The 20,404-nt window shown below is 46.6% G+C and overlaps 1 long non-coding RNA gene across 1 annotated transcript in view; it reads right to left on the bottom strand.

Annotated features, from left to right (window-relative positions):
- LOC144123145 (uncharacterized) overlaps window positions 1-19,923 on the bottom strand; it is a 53,857-nt gene extending 33,934 nt beyond the window's left edge. Inside the window, exons 1-2 of the long non-coding RNA XR_013313024.1 lie at window positions 19,874-19,923; window positions 19,149-19,250 (exon numbers count right to left, since the gene is read on the bottom strand). This is a non-coding gene — a long non-coding RNA (uncharacterized LOC144123145). The remainder of the gene's footprint in view (window positions 1-19,148; window positions 19,251-19,873) is intronic.
- Between the last annotated feature and the right edge of the window lie 481 nt (window positions 19,924-20,404).

Raw genomic sequence — 20,404 nt, 5'->3', positions numbered from 1 at the left:
GCACGTGGACTTCGTGCGTAGGAGCGCCGCCATTGAGGCGCCTAGCACGTGAACACCACATGTGGATTTCGTGCATGTGCGCGCCGCTGCTGCAGACCCTTAAGTCACGGCCTAGCACGTGAACACAACATGTTCACTTCGTGCCAGGCGCGCCGGTACTCGGTTCAGGAGGCGGTGACGTCAAGGCCTACCACGTGAACACCGCATGTCGACATACTCCTAGGCGGGCAAGCGCTCCTTCCGTCGTGTACTCGGTTAAAGATGGCGTGACGTCACGCCCTATTACGTAAACGCCACGTTTAGGCTCTTCAGGGAGCACTAAGTCGTTCACGTAACCAAATCTTGGTTGAGCATGATGTGACCTTGTTGTCCCCGACTTGACCTTGAAATGACCTTGACCTGTCGAACTGCTTCACCATTGGTCTGACCACTGAGCATTAACCGGTTCTCCAAAATTATAAATTGAAGGTTTGACCATGGCTGAGCTTTGAAGGCCATCGGCAACGCACAGCGACCTCAGCTCGAGATCTCTAGTAGTGAGGCTACCCCTTCGAAAATAGATAGCCGTACTGCTCACAACGTTCGCTGCTTTATTGCGCATTCATGCCCTCGACGTGCGCGTGCCCATACTTCTACACAGCGTCTAGGCATAGAAACCGCGTGTTAAATTTGTAAACTGTTTAAGGCAATACCAAACTTAGAGCGTCGAGGTCGCACATCAGCCTCCAGCCATCATTCCACGCCGCCCATAAAGCATTCACTCTTGATAGCTTCCCTTGGAGGACGCCTCTTCGGTTATTGTTCCAACACAGATTCGGCAAGCTGTCCACTCGGCGAAACGCAGCCAGGTACACGCGTCGTCTACTACGGATCTTTCAAACGCCTGTAATAACAGGATCTGGTTTTTAATAAGCACATAACTTGTGCACGATTAGTTTTTTCTTATTATATACCCAGCAAATTGGGTGCCATTCAATTTAGCAGAAGTAAAATTTCATTAAAATAGGCGTCAAAGGCGGTGAGTGCTACCACGAAACTGATGCTATCTGAAGAGGTGAGGCCAATCGGCTAATTGCGACAGCAATTATAGTGCCCATTTACCCGTCGTGTGTTTGTCTCAGGTCTGCTTTGTGTCAGGCTATACACCTGTTTACCGGGTTGAAGGCAACCTGCCAGGTATATATATATATATATATATATATATATATATATATATATATATATATATATATATATATATATATATATATATATATATATATATATATATATATAAATATATATATGTATATATATATATATATATATATATATATATATATATATATATATATATATATATATATATATATATATATATATATATATATATAACTAATGCAGCATGACAACCACGGCGGCATATAAATCAGAGTCTCTCCTCTGTCCAGGCCTGCACGCTCTCGCTTTTAGCGATGGCAGTGTGGTTACGATAATGCCCTTCTTCACATGGCCCCGGGGAGAAAAGAAGCCATTCTGGCCACTCATGGTGCCAAGACAAACTGGTCGTAATACGGCTTGAGCCTTTCGACATGCACAGCCTCGCGAGCACGTCGGCGGAGATCAGTCGACAGGCTGAGGGGCTCAGTAATGTAGTTGACTGAGGATGGGTGGTCAAAGACGCAGTAGGGGCCATAGTATTTCGAAAGAAATTTCTCTGAGAGGTCGGGAGGAGTGGAAGGGAAGGAATCCACTGCCAAGCGATTGAACCGGGTGGAAAATTCGGGTCAAACTGACCTTCGTCAATAGTGTTTTGGCGCACCTGAGCGGCTCCCGTGAGCGACCGTCTGGCGGCAGTCTTCTCCGTGCTGGGCAGCTTCAGAAACAGTTGCAAACTCAGAGGAGGCAGTGCGGTATGGGAGAACTGTGTTAATGGGAGCGGGTGGATGCCGCCCGTAGAGCAAAGAAAATGGGGAGAAACCGGTTTTGGGCTGGGTAGCAGTGTTGTAGGCATGCGTAATATAGGGTCGAACTTGGTCCCTACTCGTGTGGTTGGCAGCAACGTATATTGCCAGCATGTCGCCCAGAGTGCGAGTAAATCGTTCAGTTAGACTATTGGTTTGCGGATGGTAGGCTGCACAACTCCGATGAAAAATATTGCACTCGGTGAGTAGAGCTTTAACGACGTCCAGCAAGAATACGCGTCCTCTTTCACTGAGAGGTTCACGAGCAGCACCGTGGCGAAGTATAAAGCGTTGCAAAATGAAGAACGCCACTCCACGAGCTGTGCCAGCCGGGAGCGTGGCGGTTTTGTAGCGATAGCTACATTACAGTAGCAATTCAAGCCTTCAGCGTGGCGATGTCACGGGACCATGGCAGTGGCACGTGACAGTGGCGGCGCAGCCACGGTGTGGCGGCGCTGCCACCGACACGTGGTGCGGAGCAGCTGCTACTGCCGGCGGCGCGGCGCGCCTGCGAAACGGAGTTGCAACAGCTGTGCGCATGCGCCGTGTGAAGTGGGACGAAGATGAAGAATGAACGCCCAGCGAAACGTTGTGGCGAAAGAATGACTTTGCAATTCAACTGAGCAAGTTCCACTCGGCCAGCTGTAGCTATCGCGTCACTCAAGGTTTAACCAGTGCGAAACCACCGCCAATTTCTTGTGTACTGGGTGAGGTGATCAATGGCAAAAATGTCCAAGCGGTTGCCAAAAGCGGTGTATGGTAGAGGGCCACATAAATCTATGCCAACACGGTCGAAGGAGCGAGGCGGACAATGTAGTGGCTGCAACTCTCCAGCGGAGTGATGAGAGAGTTGCTTACGGTGAGTGTACGTCTTGAACATTCCCGCGTGGCCGCTTTGCGTGTCAGCGTGGAAAGAAGTGCAGGCTTGGGACCGGAGATCTCGGGGAATGACGAGAAGCCATTTCCATCCAACAGAATTAGAGTTGTACCGATAGGGAAGATCATCACGTATATCAAAATGTAAAGCATGGTGGCGAAGGGCGCGGGATAGTGGAGGCGTAGATGGGTCTGCAAGAAATAAGAGATGCAGCGCATTGATAGTTACGCTGCTCAGAAGGCATGTCACAGGTGGTAAGTGAATGTGCAGTGGATTCGAGGGCGGAGAGGCTGGCAAGCTCGGTCGGAAGCGGGGAGCGGGACAGAGCATCAGGGTCTTGATGCTTGCGGCCCGACCGATATAAGTCACAAATGTTATATTCTTGGAGACGGAGAGCTCATCGAGCTAGGCGACCAAAGGGATCTTTTAGCGAAGAAAGCCAACATAGGGTATGGTGGTCGGTGACCATGTCAAATAGAGAGCCTTATAGAGATAGGGTCGAAACTTTCCAAGGGCCCAGACAATGGCCAAGCACTTTTTTTGCGTCACAGAGTAGTTGGATTCAGATTTCGTGAGGGTGCGGCTGGCGTAAGACACCACATATTCCTCGTATCCAGACTTGCGTTTAGCGAGCACAGCCCCGAGGCAAATGCCACTGGCGTCCGTGTGTACTTCCGTTTGGGAATTGCGGGTCGAAGTGACGGAAGACGGGTGGTGCCGTGAGCAGACTGCGCATGGTGTTGAAGGCGTCTTCGCAGGCAGGCGACAAAATCGAAAAATCTAGGTTGCTGCCGAGAAGCTGAGTTAAAGGTTAAACAGTGGCCGCAAAGTTGCGAATAAAACGTCAAAAAGGAACATAGGCCTAGGAAGCTGAGCAGTTCGTTAATGCAAGTACATTTCGGAAACGCTGTCGCTGCACAAGGTTTTCGGCGCCGAGGCGGACGCCCTCTTTAGACACAACGTAGCCTAATATTGTCAGCTCACGAGCAGCAGATCGCCATCTTTTTAAGTTCAGCTGAAGACCGGCGTCCGTAAGACATTTTAAGACGTACTTCATCCGAGACAGATGAGTCGCAATGTCGGGCGAAAAGGCCACAATGTCGTCGGGATAACACAGGCATGACTTCCATTTCAAGCGGCACCGATTGCTGTCCATCGTGCGCTCAAAAGTAACCGGGGCATTACAGAGACCAAAAGGCAGGACGTTAGCTTCATTCAGGTCATCAGGGGTCACAATATGCGGTTTTAGGGCGATCGTCGGCTGCCATGGGGACCTGCCAGTATCCAGGGCGTAAATCGAGAAAAGGGAAGAGTTTCGCTTCTTGAAGCCAGTCCCGAGCATGAACATTGCGAGGAAGAGGGTCAACATCCTTTCGCGTGACCTTAATCAGGTGGCTGTAATCAACGCAGGAACGAATAGAGCCATCTTTCTTCTTCACGAGTACCACAGACGAGGCCCAGGGACTTTGTGACGCCTAGATCACGCCGATCTGAAGTATGGTGTCAACTTGCTCTTGCATAACTTGGCGCTCACTGGCGGAGACACAATATGGGCGCTGATGCAGAGGGGTGTGGTCACCGGTATCGATGTCGTGGGTGACGGTCGACATGCGGGTCAAAACTGGTTGGTGGGAATCGAAGGAAAAACGAAATCGATGAAGCAGCAAGAGAAGTTGAGTGCGTTGAGGTGCAGGAAACAGGCGTCGATAGAGGGCAGGAAAACGTCTGGAGGCGAAGTGTCGAGTGCAGGATCTTGGCGGGCTGAGGGCATATACGTCGAGGGAAGGCGAATCGCGTCTTATTGCGATAGAGAATGAAATCAATGTTCTGTACTGTACCGAGGTATTCACCGCGACGCAGAGCGTAAACATAGGTAAACGCAGTTGTCACGAACAACGTTGTGAGGCCAGCTGACGAGGGTGAGGACGGCGGAAGGTATGGGCAGGTACTTGCGGCACAGAAAGAGGGGCTATGGTGTAAAAAGTTCGTTGCCGTCGAGAACAAGGTCAGAAGTGATGTGCACAAGAACAGAACAGGCAGGCAGTTCAGTGCCTTCGGCAACGACGGATTTGGCAGGAGCAGCAGAATGGGCATCGGACGACTAGGAACCTCTGACCGCAAAGAACTCTAGTTCAGCACGAGCACAGTCGATGACTGCGATGACTGCGAAGACGCGACAGCAAGTCCCAACCCAAGAATATGTCATGAGAACAGCTTGGCCAAATGATGAATTCAATTACGTAGAAGATCTCCTGAATAACGACGCAAGCCGTGCGCGTCGCTAACGGTGCAATAGCCTGCGCGCTTGCGGTCCGCAGCGAGAATCCAGAAAGTGGGGTCGTGACTTCTCCCAAGAAGCTGAAAAATTGATGGCCATGGCAGAAACAGCAGTACCGTTGTCGACAAGCGCCAGAACAGAAACACCCTCTACTGAAACGGCCATCAGATTTGCGGGAGATAGTTGAGGCCTTGGGCGTTTCGCTGGTGGCGCGGTTCTTGCGTCAGGAACTACGGCGTCTAGTTTTTTTTTCTTGCGAAAGATGCGGGTGCCGACGCATGGGAGAAATGGAGCGGCAACGAAGCGAAGATGAGCGACAGGTTGAGAAAGTAGTGCGATCAGGCGAAAGCGGGCGACTCTGTGGCGGCTCTGCTGCCGCTGAGTATTCACTGAGAGGAGGCCAGTAACCAGGATGTTGGAAGATTGGCGCACGACGAAGGCAAAGCGGGACCAGAAGAACAGGCAATCCGCAAGAGTGAGAAATAGCCCGATTGTCACTAGTACGCCAGGGATTGCCGAATAGTCGAATCGGTCGTAACAAAGGCGTCGGAGCATGAGGAATTTGAGTCACAGACGTTAGAGGTGCTGCGTAGGGTGGACGGTAGTTAGGCGGCCACGGCCGTGCGACGGCGGCAGCGCAGGTCAGGCATGCAGCGATAGGTGCGGGCAGCAGTGCTGGTGCAGGCGCCTCAGCCACTTTTTCACTGAGGACAGTGCGAAGGTCGGGCGCCAGGTACGAAGATTGCACAGAGGAGGAGGAAGGTGGCAGGAACTAAAGGTGACATACAACTTCCCCACGCACAAAGTCTTCGGTCTGCGCCAATACTTGTGAATGGTCGGGTGCAGTCGATAGGCCGGCAAGAAACTCGACAGGCGCTGCGTGCTGGCGAATGATTAGCCTCTGCTTGCGCAGCTCCTCGAAGCATTAGCGGAGACGGACGACTTCGGCAACGGTGTGGAGATCTCGCGACAGCAGCATTTGAAAGGTGTCATGCTCGAAGCCTTTCAGAATATGCTTGATCTTGTCAGCATCGGACATCTGCGCGTTGACGCGCGTACACAGGTTTACCACACCAGTGCAGCTTGTGAACGTCTCACCCGACTGCTGAGAGTGCTCGCGCAAGCGGTGTTTAGGGCGCAGCTTGTGCACAGGACGACGTCCAAACACTTCGGTGAGGTTCGCCTCGAAAGCAGTCCAGGTGGAGAAGTCTGCTTCGTGGTTGCGAAACCACAGGTTGGCAACGCCGTTAATAACAGATGACAATATTCAATTTGGCAGTGTCGTCCCACTTGTTATATGTGCTGAAAAGCTCGTATGATATGAGCCAGTCTTCAGCGCCTTGGTCGTCAGTACCGCTAAGAGGACGAGGCCCCACTTCCGGAGGTAGCCGGAACTGAAGACTGTGGAGCCCACCTGCACAGCTCGGCGGCAGGCGTCTTTGGGCATAGCGAGGGTCGGTAGCGTCCTGCTGCGGAGATCCAGGGCGGTACAAGGATGTTAAACTGAACCTCCATGAAATGTTACGGGGGCTTGAGTCAGCGCTGAGGAAGCGGTGAAACCACGGTGGGGTCAGTGTCTCTGGTCTGTCAAGGTCAGCACGCTTTTGCTCTTAACGATGGCAGTGCGGCTAATATAATGCATTTCTTTCTGTTCTCTCTCTCTCTCTCTCTCTCTCTCTCTCTCTCTCTATATATATATATATATATATATATATATATATATATATATATATATATATATATATATATATATATATATATACACGAGCCCCTCATTTCCTTTACCTTGTCTGCTAATAGCTTAACGAGGGTCTCGGATCTGGCAGTCTTGATTTCAAAAGTAGCATAAGGGGCTCTCGCACAGTTTCCGCCCTCGCAGTTAGATGATGTTTCACGTCACACTCGCGCTAATACAGGACGTGCTACGTCCGCCGCTATGGACGAGTGTGGCGCTGGTAGAAACTCTCAAGGTTCGCTTACACCCGATAAACATAACCACCTACGAGAGCAGCAGATTTGACAGCCGTCGCCGTAGCTCGGTTGGTAGAGCACTGGGAACGATATTCGGAGGTCGTGGGTTTGGATCCCGCCGGCGGCCTAATTGTTTTTCTGCTGCTTTATAAGTAACTTTTTAAGCGATAGATTAATCGAGGTAATATTATCCCAGTGATCAGCACTACGCCTTAAAAAAAATTAAACATATCTCTATGCACCTTGGTTTCGATGACTGTTGGCTCCCTTCATAAGTTTGTCCAACGAGCTTCTCATTTCCTTAGCTTTGTCTGCTAATAGCTTAACAAGGGTCTCGGTTCTCGCAGTCATGATGCCATAGGTAGCATAAGAGGGCTCTCGCACTGTTTCCGCCCTCGCCGTTAGATGACGTTCCACCTTACACTCGCGGTAATACAGGACGTGCTACGTCCGCCGCTATGAACGAGGGTGGCGCTGGTGAACACTCACAAGGTTCGCTACACCCAATAAGCACAAATACCCACGAGAGAAGATTGGACAGCCATCGCCGTAGCTCAGTTCGTGGAGCACCGGAAGCGATATTCGGATGTCGTGGGTTCGGATCCCACCGGCGGCATGGTTGTTCTTTCTGCTGCTTTAAAAATAATTTTCTTTAAGCGATAGATTAACCGAAGTATTATTATCCCGCTGATCAACCCTACACGTTTAAAACAATTTAAACATTCCCCTATGCACCTTGGTTTCGGTGACTTTTGGCTCCGTTAATAAGTTTGTCTAACGAGCCTCTCATTTCATTAGCTTTGTCTGCTTATAGCTTAACAAGGGTCTCGGTTTTGGCAGTCTTGATGCCATAGATAGCATAAGAAGGCGCTCGCACAGTTTCCGCCCTCGCCGTTAGATCACGTTCCACGACACACTTGCGGTAATACAGGGCGTGCCTCGTCCGCCCCTATGGACGAGTGTTGCGCTGGTCAACTCTCAAGGTTCGCTTATGCCCAATAAACATAAATACCCGCGAGAGCAGCAGATTGGCCAGCCGTCGCCGTAGCTCGGTTGGTAGAGCACCGGACACGATATTCGGAGATCATGGGTTCGGATCCCACCGGCGGCATGGTTGTTTTTTCTGCGGCTTTATAAGTAATTTTCTTTAAGCGATAGATTAGTCGAAGTATTGTTATCCCACTGATCAGCACTACAGATTAAAAAAAAATTAAGTATTCCCCTATGCGCCTTGGTTTCGGTGACTGTTTGCTCCCTTCATAAGTTTATCAAACGAGCCCCTCATTTCCTTGACTTTCTCGGCTCCCAACACATGTGCAACGTGCTCTTAACACAGCGCTATCCACATTCCCTTATTTATGACGCCATAAGCAGAGCTTCAAATCTGAACCGTAGTCAAATACTCCAGGGGCACCGAATAGATAACCGAAATGATTACACTACAAACCTTATTCTCACATTTAACAGTAACGGACCGAACATAAACAGAATTCTTAACTAGCACTTTAATATCCTCCAGCAAAGTCAACGACAATCGAAAATATTATATTTACATGCGCACCCCGCGTGATTTACAGGCGTTCCAAAAACATTCAGAACCCTCTAGTCCACTCCAAGGAACACAGAGCCACAAAAATATGGATGACAGCCCTGTGGTAAAGGTCGCTGCAATGTTTGCAAGCACATGCAGACTACGTGTTCCCAAACATGTACGAGGTCAGTTTTCCAGCATTCAATCAACGGTAAGTTTGACAGCGACCCATCAAACGTTATTTACCTTCTTGAATGCACTGTGTGTATCCAGCAATACTTAGGACAGACAAACACTGCATTCCGCGTTCTATTTAACAAAAACCGCGCACACACCAAGTCTCTCCCAAATCTTCCCCTATCTAAGCATGTAAACGCAGGACACCCATTTGACCACTTAAAAGTAACAATTATTCAAGGGGGCTTCAAAAACAGGCGAGAACGTGAACAACGTAAATCCTATTTTATCCATCCTAGTTTAATATTATTCAAGAAGGTCTTACGAAAAGCCTGGTACCCTTTCTTTTATTCACGACCTCCAAACAAAATAATACTACACTTCACGTTAATTGGCTAACTCAGATATACCCTTTATAACTCCTAGTGTATATCCCAGGCAATCATACCCCTCCTTACTCATGCATTATCCTGCCTCGTGCAGTATTGATAAGCTTTGACATTCATTCCTTACATTTTCCGACAATTGGAAATCTTTGTACACAGCTAGCCCAGCCCTCCTCCCCTACAAACAAGTATTCCCGACGGAGTCGGTTCAACGACCCGCCCAGGGAGAGGGGTGCACCGTTCAGTGAAAACCAGACCCTCTGAGTAAGTTCTTACACATGTGCTCGTTAACGTAGCCCACTCCTCCCTTAACGTTCTAGCCCTCGGCTCACCGGAAATTAGTGAGACCCCCAAAAGGCGCCTCGTTTGGCCTGTTCGTCGCTGCAAGTGTCATTTGGGCAGCGGCGCCTCTTTGGCCACGCATGTGCAGCGGCGCCCATCTTTGTGTTTGTGCATTTTTTTTGTGCGTTTTGTTTGCGCGTTTTGCTTTCGCGTACCTTTGGTTGCCGCGCTGCCCATGTCCCCCGCACCGTCTCCCTCTCCCTTTCTCTCGTTTCTTCATCTCCTTTTGTGCCCCTTTCCTTCCTTACTATACTAGTTGTCCCCTTTTTTCTTTTCTTTCTATTTTTTGCTTGCTCCCTGAATATTTCCCTTGTCTGCTCCCCGCACCCCCACTTTTATTCTTATTTTTAGTTCAATTTTTTGAACTGTTGTTGCTTTATGCTTGTTACACTCCTTTCTCCCTTCTCTGCAGCTCACAAACATAAAACATCCATCTGACGCGAGACCACTACAGTCCTGAAGAAGACCGCACCTCGGTCGAAACGTTGATAAATAAATGTGTCTCTGTAGAAGCGCCCACTTCTCTTAAATTTTTATTCTGCGGAGCCAACGTCCTTTGGAAATTCCCCGTCGAGAGCCCAACTACCGCTATCATCGGAGACTCTCAAGTAAAATGCTTGCATCAGCACTTCGATCCTGCAATCCCGCAAACCCCGGCATTTATCTGCCAACCTGGTGCCAAAATTGAACACATCCCCAACCTCCTGGATTGGGTACCACGAGGTGTGTCGGACATCGTTCTTCACGTCGGAAGCAACGACGTCGCAATCATGGATGCCGCTACCGCCGCAGACCGGTACGTGCAACAGATCCATCAAATCAGAATAGGAAGACCTGATATTTTTAACATTTTTGCAACGCTGGTACTACCTCGGGTGCCAAATTTGCGCAGAAATTCAACCAACAGGCCTCAAGGGGTAAAGAACAACCAGAAGGCCCAGACCTTTAATGCCCCCCTTGTCGACATCTGCCGACAAAAGCAGAACACTTCTTCGTAGACCACCGAATGGAAATATTCCACCCTAGCAAAGTTCTGTCCGCAGATGACGTGCACCCCAGTTTGGTGGAGTCTCGTTGCTGTCTTGGAAAATCTATAACTTACTCCTCCGAATTAGCCACCGCACATTGGGGCAATGGAGGGACTACGTGCCACAACTTCTACAGCCTCGGCAGCAACAAAATTCGATGAATACTGCAGAGCCTCGAACATTTGCACAAGTCGTAAACCAAAATGCTATGTCTACCAGACAAGCAGCAGCCAGTCTTCAAGACATCACCACCAGCCCACCAATCACCTCCCGAACATCGAGGGGACACTGCAGCGCAGCAAACAGCCACCCCAGACCACCAGTGGTACAGCAGCAGCACGTTCCCCTACAGCAAGCACCTCAGCCCAGGCGGGCACATCAAACAAGCCATCGTGTCGAGAGGCAAGCCCGAAGAGAAGAACGCAACCGAGGCGGAAACCTGCCGTGGATTCTGCACCAGAACAGTGACCCATCACCAGCAGCACGTCATATAACTGTGGAGTGACCCCCAGCACCCCTGTTTTACTTTATGACCTCCGGAAGCGTTGTGGTTCCGCCCAGTGAGTACGCAGGGACTGATACGCACGCCGCGTGAGTACTCCGCCTCCCTTGTTCTCTTATCACCAGCAGCCCTGTTTCAAAACTTAAGCTTTTCTTAAATTACGAAAAATAATTGATAAGCGGCTTAGACATGACCATGTTAAAACCTTAAAAATGTACCTTCGGGCTAATATCGTACCGAAAGGTCTACAAGTGAAGCTGATACCAGCAATGAATAATCTATCAGAAGGAGGCAAAATGAAATGGAACGACATATAAGAATCAGCTTCCCTGGAGTTACTCAAAATCACAATTCGACACTACTGATCCGGAGTTCCCGGGTTCGAACCCGACCGCGGCGGCTGCGTTTTTATGGAGGAAAAACGCTAAGGCGCCCGTGTGCTGTGCGATGTCAGCGCACGTTAAAGATCCCCAGGTGGTCGAAATTATTCCGGAGCCCTCCACTACGGCACCTATTCTTCCTTTCTTCTTTCACTCCCTCTATCTCTTCCCTTACGGCGCGGTTCAGGTGTCCAAAGATATAAGAGACAGATACTGCGCCATTTCCTTTCCCCAAAAACCAATTATTATTATTATTATCACTCTGAGAAAGCTTCGGTGATACTGAGAACAGAGGAGCGTCGGGCTCGGAACACTCTTCTTGTTTCCGCGCTGGAGGCCGAGGAACTAGAACGTTTCAAAACAAAAAAAAAACTTCAGAAATGGGCATTAATCAAAATTAGAAAATTTACACTGGACAATGTTCCCCATGACTAATGGATGAAAGAAGCACTAAGTGCGGTTGGATCAAATTCTCCCCACCCTGATATCGCTCAGTCAAAGGTCAGCCAAGGGCGAAAACTCTCAAAACAGGGCCATCAAAGTGTAGACAACATCACCAATCTATCTCTAACTCCGCTCACAGAGTATTAGGGAGCCGTCCTATCTAGAGGGGTGACTTTTTGCTCCCGCACAGGCAAATACAATGACTTCCAACTCCTGAAAGATCTTGACGACTTCGCCAGAAAACTTCGCCTGAGAGAATACTTCTTTGATAAGCCCGAAAACCCCCACCAAACCCACCAAAACTCTGCCTTCCACCCAGCAAACCAAAATTGGACTCCCAACATCGGATGGGAAAAACACTTGGATATCTATATTGAGGCAGTTCATAATGACATTATTGAAAATTTTAAAAACAACAGGTTAGGACCAGACAATCTTCCTAAAAGAGAACGTACTGCTCTAGAGGCGCTCAGCAACCGTACCGACATCGTCATAAAGCCAGCTGATTAGGGCAGAGGCATTGTTATCTTGAACAGGTTGGACTATATAGCAGAAGGCATCTGACAGCTTTCTGACTATAATTTTTATAAACAACTTCATGGCGACCCCACCGACGAGCACTCAAAATCTATATCTGACATTCTCCTCCACCTCACAAAACACAATGAAATCTCCAAAAAACTATGCAAGGCGATCACGGGTACTCCTCGATGGCCAATAATTTCAGGAATCGGCACCATAACAGAACCAATATCAAAGTACACTGACACTCTAATTAGCCACATTCCAGCCACACATTCATCCTACATCAAAAATACACACCACTTTCTCCGCCAGATAGACAATATAACATTACCTGAAGGAGCCTTTCTTGTGACCATGGATGTAACATCCTTATACACAAATATTCCCCATGCCGACGGCATTTCATCCCTTTTAGAATCTTATGAACAGCAGAGACCTCATGAATCTCTAAGGCCAAACGTCTTAGGAACACTAGCCAAAATTGTGTTAGAATATAATAGTTTCGAATTTGATCTTCAATATTATCTACAAGTAAGTGGCACCGATATGGGAACAAGAATGGCCCCAAATTATGCCAACATCTTCATGCATCATATAGAGTCAAAATTTCTTGTCTAATTCAGCCGTACTTTTACAAGCACTATTTGGATGATATTTTTATAATATGGACAAACACAGAACAACAACTTATCCGTTTCATTGACAGTTTCAACTCCGTACACCCAAGCGTAAAGTTTATGCACAGTTACTCAGCCAGTCAAATCAACTTTCTTGATGTTGACATTCTGTTGGACAAGGGGTCAGTTCGTACAACCGTTTATAGAAAACCGAACAACTCACAAAATGTCTACATTTTCAAAGCTCCCATCTCCGTCACTGCAAAATCAGCATCCCCTATTCACAGGCCCATCCTTTTCGAAGAATCTGCTCTAACGACCTAGACATTCATGAAAACTCCAAACACATGCGCAACGTGCTCTTAACACAGCGCTATCCACGTTCCCTTATTGATGACGCCATAAGCAGAGCTTCAAATCTGAACCGTAGTCAAATACTCCAGGGGCACCAAATAGATAACCGAAATGATTACATTACAAACCTTATTCTCACATTTAACAGTAACGCACCGAACGTAAGCAGAATTCTTAATAAGCACTTTAATATTCTCCAGCAAAGTCAACGACAATCGAAAATATTTACATGCGCACCCCGCGTAATTTACAGGCGTTCCAGAAACATTCAGAACCATCTAGTCCACTCCAAGGAACACAAAACCCCAAAATATGGATGCCAGCCCTGTGTTAAAGGTCGCTGCAAAGTTTACAAGCACATGCAGACTACGTGTTCCGCAACTAGTACGAGGTCAGTTTTCCAGCATTCAATCAACGGTAACTTTGAGTGCGGCTCATCAAACGTTATTTACCTTCTTGAATGCACTGTGTGTAACCAGCAATACGTAGGACAGACAAACACTGCATTGCGCATTCGATTTAACAATCCCCGCGCACACACAAGGTCTCTCCCAAATCTTCCCCTATCCAAGCATGTAAACGCAGAAGGACACCCATTTGACCAACTAAATGTAACAATTATTCAAGGGGGCTTCAAAAACAGGCGAGAAAGTGAACAATGTAAATCCTATTTTATCCATCCTAGTTTAATACTATTCAAGAAGGTCTTAACGAAAAGTCTGGTAAACTTTCTTTTATTCACGACCTCCGAACAAAATGATACTACACTTCTCGTTAATTGGATAACTCAGATATACCCTTTACAACTCCTAGTGTATATCCCAGGCAATCATACCGCTCCTTACTTACACTATCATGCCTCGTGCAGTATTGATAAGCTTTGACGTTCCTTCCATATATTTTCCGACAATTGGAAATCTTAGTACACAGCTAGCCCAGCCCTCCACCCCTACAAACAAGTATTCCCGACGAAGTCAGTTCAACGACCCGCCCGGGGAGAGGGGTGCACCGTTCAGTCAAACCCAGACCCCCTGAGTAAGGTCTTACACATGTGTTCGTTAACGTAGCCCACTCCTTCCTTAACGTTGTAGCCCTCAGCTCACCGGAAATTAGGGAGACCCCCAAAAGGCGCCTAGTTTGGCCTGTTCGTCGCTGCCAGTGTCATTTGCGCAGCGGCGCCTCTTTGGGCACGCATCTGCAGCGGCGCCCTCCTTGTGTTTGTGCCTTTTGTTTGTGCGTTTTGTTTGCACATTTTGCTTTCGTACGCCTGTGGTTGCCGCGTTGCCCATGTCCCCCGCACCGTCTTCCTCTCCCTTTCTCTCGTTTCGCCATCTCCTTTGTACCCCTTTCCTTCCTTACTATACTAGTTCTCCCCCTTTTTCTTTTCTTTCTATTTTTTGTTTCTTCCCTGAATATTGTACCTGTCTGCTCCCCGCACCCCCATCGTTATTTTTTTATTTTTTATTGCGAAGCAATACTTCTTTAGGTCGCACTTCAGCCCGTTCCGTGGCGAGGCGGTGGTAGGCACCATTGACCTTTAGCGTGACCTCGCTGCGTGACGTCACACCACGTGACCTAGAGTGACGTCACACCAGCTGTGTAAAAACGGGGCCCCATCTCACGCCGTCGCGAGGCGAGGCGGTAGCCACCAACGGCGGCCAAACTCCCGCTCCTCTCACCAGGGGCGCTACGGTCGGTGTGACGTCACACCAGCTGTGTAAACCAGCTCCGCTCCTCTCGCCAAGGCAGTCATACAGCCAGATGTTACGATGGTGCCTACGAACAAGGCAGCTCGGCAGAATGCAAAGAGGAAGCTTCAGCGAGCTACTGAGACGGAAGAAGAACGAGAAGAACGACTTTCTAAGCGGCGTACCCAGTATGCAGCTCGGCGACAACGTGCAACCTCCTCTGTGGAAACAGCAGAAGCAAAGGAAGAAATTATGAGTTTGCCCGACAGTCTCCTTCTACAAGTTCAGAACGCTGGAACGCGACTAAACGGCGGAGGCGTGTCCAAGAAACCCCGGAACAGCGGCAGCAGCGGCTCGAGAAGGAACGTGCGTTTCGAGAGAAGGAAAACGAAAAGCGAAGAAAACAGCGAAAATACTATACACTATTGCTTCGCAATCACCAGGCTTAACCAAGCTAAGCCACGGCCGTTTTTGTTCATTTTTTTTCAACTGTTGTTGCTATATGCTTGTTATACTCCTTTCTCCCTCCTCTGCAGCTCACAACCTTAAAACATCCATATGACGCGAGACCACTGCAGTCCTAAAGAAGACCGCACCGCGGTCGAAACGTTGATAAAAAAATGTGTCTCTGTAGAAGTGCCCACTTCTCTTAAATCTTTATTCTGCGGAGCCAATGCAACCTACGTTCGTAACGTATATATATCTATATATATATATATATATATATATATATATATATATATATATATATATATATATATATATATATATATATATATATATATATATATATATATATATATATACAGTATAGAAAGATAAACGTATTTGGTTGCTAGAGGCAAAAATTCAAAGTAGAAAACGCTTCATTTAGCCATAGATTTATTTTGAGCCGACGTTTCGGACAGAGCCTGTCCTTTCTCAAGACTGCGGTTACAGGGGTCTTCTTCCTCTTCTTAAGGAGTTGGCACAGGCACACATGTACGACACACGAAAAAAAGAAACAAACGGAGGCAAAAAATACTAGAAAAGATACAGATAGAAAGGGAAGAAAGGGGAACAAATAAAAAAGAAGAAAAATGCGCTGTCCCCCGCCGCCCACCCCGCAGCCGCGGGGAGCAGTGCCAACTCCTTAAGACGAGGAAGAAGACCCCTGTAACCGCAGTCTTGAGAAAGGACGGGCTCTGTCCGAAACGTCGACTCAAAATAAATCTATGGCTAAATGAAGCGTTTTCAACTTTGATATATATATATATATATATATATATATATATATATATATATATATATATATATATATATATATATATATATATATATTCTCCTATGCACCTTGATTTCGGTGACTGTTGGCTCCCTTCATATATATATATATATATATATATATATATATATATATATATATATATATATATATATATTGCACACAGTGGCTGATGACAGATCAACTGATAATTGGTCGTGAAAGGTTGCCCGCGAGGACCAACCTGGGTCTCGGAAGCCCTACATAACTTGCCATCGCAGGGCAGTGGCTCATCGCTTAACCGCTGCACCACTAGGCGAGAAGTGGTGCAACGACTTCTAGGAATATATGACTGGAAAGTAGAACATGACCAATTACGCATATAAGATCATTAACGCATTATCGCTGTTCAAACAGCTTCCATTCGTGACCAATCGGTCCGAACACCAAAACAAGTGGAAATGGAGCTAACAGCGCACCTAATTCGCATTTGTTCTAACCATGCCATACATTTTAAGCAATCTAGGAAACGCGCAGCTGAGTCTGGGAAGGCGCACACGAGTTTTGAGAAGCCTTTTTAATCAGCTACTTTTCTTAGCTGTAAAGGTACTCGGCGTCTTTAGGCCCTTTTCATGTGCACCGACCTGTGTGACCATAGAAGTCCGCATGGAGAAGAAAGGCTGGAGAATCGCAGATTAGACATTGCAACGCCTGCTGGACGCCTTTGAGTGCTCTATACAATTTATCTAATATCGACAGCCGCAAACAGTTGGTGTCGTAGCTCCTCTTAGAGGTGTATTATATAAGTTTCTGAGTTGCGATTTGCGATGCGTTCAGAGTGCGAAATGTCTCGAGGATGCAATAGTCGTGCTGGTGCTGTAGTGGAGCATGCGTACGATCAGCCACGCGCCGCGCAGAACAGCAGTGGTAATTTTTGTCTGTAGCACTCGACTTTCACATAATTTCGATTATTATCAAGGCGTCAAAAACACTTGGCTTCCTTAGATGCAACTTATTATAACAAATGCAGACACAACGGTTTAGACGTACAATGCATTAGTCAGCTCTAAATTGAGAATACGCCTCTTTTTGGTACCCAAATGTGCATACTTGATAAACTAATGTCTTTGCAAATAACGCCGCTCCGTTTGCATCTATGACCCGGAACATATTGCGTAACAGGAATTAGAATAAAATACAACAGCTTAAGTTTTCTGGAAAGACCGAATATCTCGCATGCTATCGTTTTTGTACAGATATATCGTGCTGATTCTTTATTTGCTATGTGCCACAACATACCTCTTCATCGCCTTTTGTTAACGTGCTGATCACCAACTGAAAATCGAACCCACCTTTGATCCAGCTGATACCGTTAAATTATCGGCTTATCCTCTTTTCGTGAGGACGTCACTGGGAAAACATGTGCTTGTAAAATTCCGGGAGACCTCGTCAACGCCTCTGCTTTGTGAGTTTCTCCTAATGAATTTGCGGTAGAGTTGGTTTCAACATCACAAAGTACTGCGGCGTTTTTCATCAAGCACTAGTATGTAGCTAGGCCAGAACTATACTTTTCATTTCTTCGGGCGCAAAGCGCCCATGTTCTCTCCTACACGCTCTTCGGATTTCTCGCCACCTGATTTCTTTCATGTGGGCTATTCAAAATCAAAAATAGCACCTAGAGCAAAGAATAACGACTGCGTGCAAGAATATTGCGAATCAAGCACTGCTCATAGTTATGCAGCACAAGAAAGCACAGTTTCTGATGTGCACTGCTGCCGAAAAAAAACTTCGAGCATTATGTGTAAATTTGCTGCCCCAGCAACAGAACATTGTTAAGGTTCCGTTCAAAAAAGATGATATCGAGTTATTGCAAAAAAATTTACCGGGTGCACTTAAGCAACTCATGAGCGAGTAACGTCAAGACATTTCAAATCTGTTGCAGTTCTATTCACATTCCATTATCACTCTGTTCCATTTATATTTTATTGCATCCCAATACTATTCTAATGATGTCCTATTTTTTTTTTGCAACTGGAGCAGTTTTAACCACTATTACTGACCATCACTGGTAACACTCTGTATATTCTCGTTGTTCGAAGACATAAAATAGTTTATATTAGTAGCGAGTTTTTTAACAGTAATTCTTGGACGACGCCCGGGATTCGTGCCGGTGAACTATCTCATGCTTTTGCATTAATAAACTAAATTCATTTTTATTTTGCAGAAGTGCGGCTTGTTTTTTTTTATGTGTAAGTAAGGATGTTGCTGGTCGAAGCGTGTGCACGGAGGCCTCAGTAAATGCATATCATTGTTCTGAACACATTTATTATAGAATGAAACATAAGGAAACTGCGACAAGCTGTCGATCTCCGTCGAACAAACACGCGACAAAAGCTCAGTTATGCTTTCTGCCAGGCCACTTGGTTCATTTTGACGTTCGAAAACATGTAATCAGAAAACCTCATTCATGAAATCAAACAAAATTGCTATCTCCGGCGCTCGTCGTGCGCTCCGGTTTCAGATCGGCGCTGTTTTAATGAAAAATTGGACCACGCTTATCTTTTTGTAGGAGCTTAATACAGGTTGCTAACAGTGTAGGAAGAAGCTGGAAAACTACATGCTCTAGCTTTCCCACATAAAATCATAACTTAAATCTTGTAATTAAGAAGTAAACGAGAGAAACATAACAATTGCCTAAAGAGAGCATAAAAAAGACTGAGTTTCAAATAAGTCGTCGCCTTCGAATAAAAACCAGGCAGAAAGGAGTAGTCTATTTCTATTAATCTCTTTTTGAAAGCTTTATAAACACCGTTTTGTTTGTAGCACAATGCGAACATTTTTAGAAGAAAAAAGGCTACTCACCGCGGCAGAATAATGTGAAGGGCAAGCAGAAACAAAACAAAAGCCTTCCTAGTAGCCATCATATTGAATGTTGAGGAGCCTCTATTATTTCTTTCACTGTCACTGTAACAAAACATGGAATAAAATCAATACTTCTTTAATTACACTAGTCCGAAAGCAGTAAATACATTGTTGCTGCCTTTATTGTGCTATCTCAGAAAAACACGAAAATTACTATTCTTCATGCAGCTCCCCATTCTGATTAGTTGGGCGCTAATATATATCATTTCTAGCTGCGATATGCGTAACGCCATGGCGCTTGTTGGCCCAGAGGCTCGGAACATTTTGCAACAGATACTGATGATGAGGTACGTTCTTCTCAATAGTAGTAGCAGTAGTAGTAGTAGTAGTAGTGGTTTATTAAAAAAATAATAATAAGGAAGGAAAAGATTTTTGTTATCCCCGGCATCTGCCATCGACACTGAAGCACCTTAGCTGGGGCAGCGGAAATAAAGGATAGCAGGCAGAATGGGGAAATGAATTGGAAGAGGTGAGAGGGCAGCGTGCTTTGGCGCTTCCTAGACTTCTGAAGTTAGCGCTTCATTATGCAAAGGAAGACTTCATGCGAGGCCATAAAAAGATGATGGCTGTAATGTGAAGCTGTCGAGTCAAAATTATTAATCCCGCACATGCTTCAGCTGAAAGCGTAGGGAAGAAGAGAACCGTGAGCAATGCCATCACGTTACCCCTCACGACGTTTTCACTCCCACCGTCCAAATACCGAAGGGACATCTGCGCATTATTTATATATGGTGAAGTGGAAAGGAGAAATTGATGACCGCACATGCCCTAGCACACAGAAAGTTTGCATAAGGTTAGTTTTTTCGCTCCTTGTCGCCATTGCTGCAATTGCTGCAATGAGCAGATCTGGAAAAAACAACCTCATTCATCACTGTGGCGAACAATTATTTGATATTTGATCGTATGACGGCGCCGATATATTGAGATGAGTGCATACTAAATTGCTGAAGTAAAAATGAGCTGAGGCCTGTAAAACGGTCTGCGCTGTGTATTCCTCGAGAAATACGACGTGCGAATAACTCTCGAGACAATTGCTACCACACACGCCTATTTGCTTCATCTGAATTTTGCAGAACTGCAGTGCGAGCAGCATGTCCTGCTGCCAGTTGCGTTAAAAAAGCGCATGACTGGCAACGTCTTCTTCCAACGGCAGGCTGTCGCGTTTATGACCACGTGCAAGGCATAAAATTTGCAGT

This window comes from Amblyomma americanum, chromosome 3 (assembly GCF_052857255.1).
Source record: "Amblyomma americanum isolate KBUSLIRL-KWMA chromosome 3, ASM5285725v1, whole genome shotgun sequence".
Classification (NCBI taxonomy): Eukaryota; Metazoa; Arthropoda; class Arachnida; order Ixodida; family Ixodidae; genus Amblyomma; species Amblyomma americanum.
Note: the sequence above shows the minus strand (reverse complement) of the source record. Positions and strands in the feature narration are given on the sequence as shown.